Source organism: Bison bison, unplaced genomic scaffold (assembly GCF_000754665.1).
Source record: "Bison bison bison isolate TAMUID 2011002044 unplaced genomic scaffold, Bison_UMD1.0 scf7180017851199, whole genome shotgun sequence".
NCBI lineage: Eukaryota > Metazoa > Chordata > Mammalia > Artiodactyla > Bovidae > Bison > Bison bison.
This window is the reverse complement of record NW_011481772.1, coordinates 30,916-31,119: the sequence shown is the minus strand read 5'-3', so window position 1 is coordinate 31,119 and position 204 is coordinate 30,916. Positions and strand designations below refer to the sequence as shown.

Sequence of the window (204 nt, the reverse complement as noted above, 5' to 3'; positions counted from 1 at the left end):
TCCCCCCCCCCGGGCCCCCCCAGCCAGTAGCCCCAGCCAGTGAGACCCTGAGGCTTCACTCAGCCACCAGCTTCCGGGACACTCGCTGTGGTTCAAGCAGGATACTCATCTGGATGCTACACTGCGCAGGGTGCAAAGAGCTTCCACAACCAGGATCACTGACAACTCTGCCCAGAGGCAGAAACGCCCCGGGAGATGGAGGCC

The 204-nt window shown here is 63.2% G+C and overlaps 1 protein-coding gene across 2 annotated transcripts in view; it reads right to left on the bottom strand.

The window, feature by feature from the left end:
- PCGF3 (polycomb group ring finger 3) overlaps positions 1–204 on the bottom strand; it is a 30,559-nt gene that overhangs the window by 26,595 nt on the left and 3,760 nt on the right. The window lies entirely within an intron of this gene.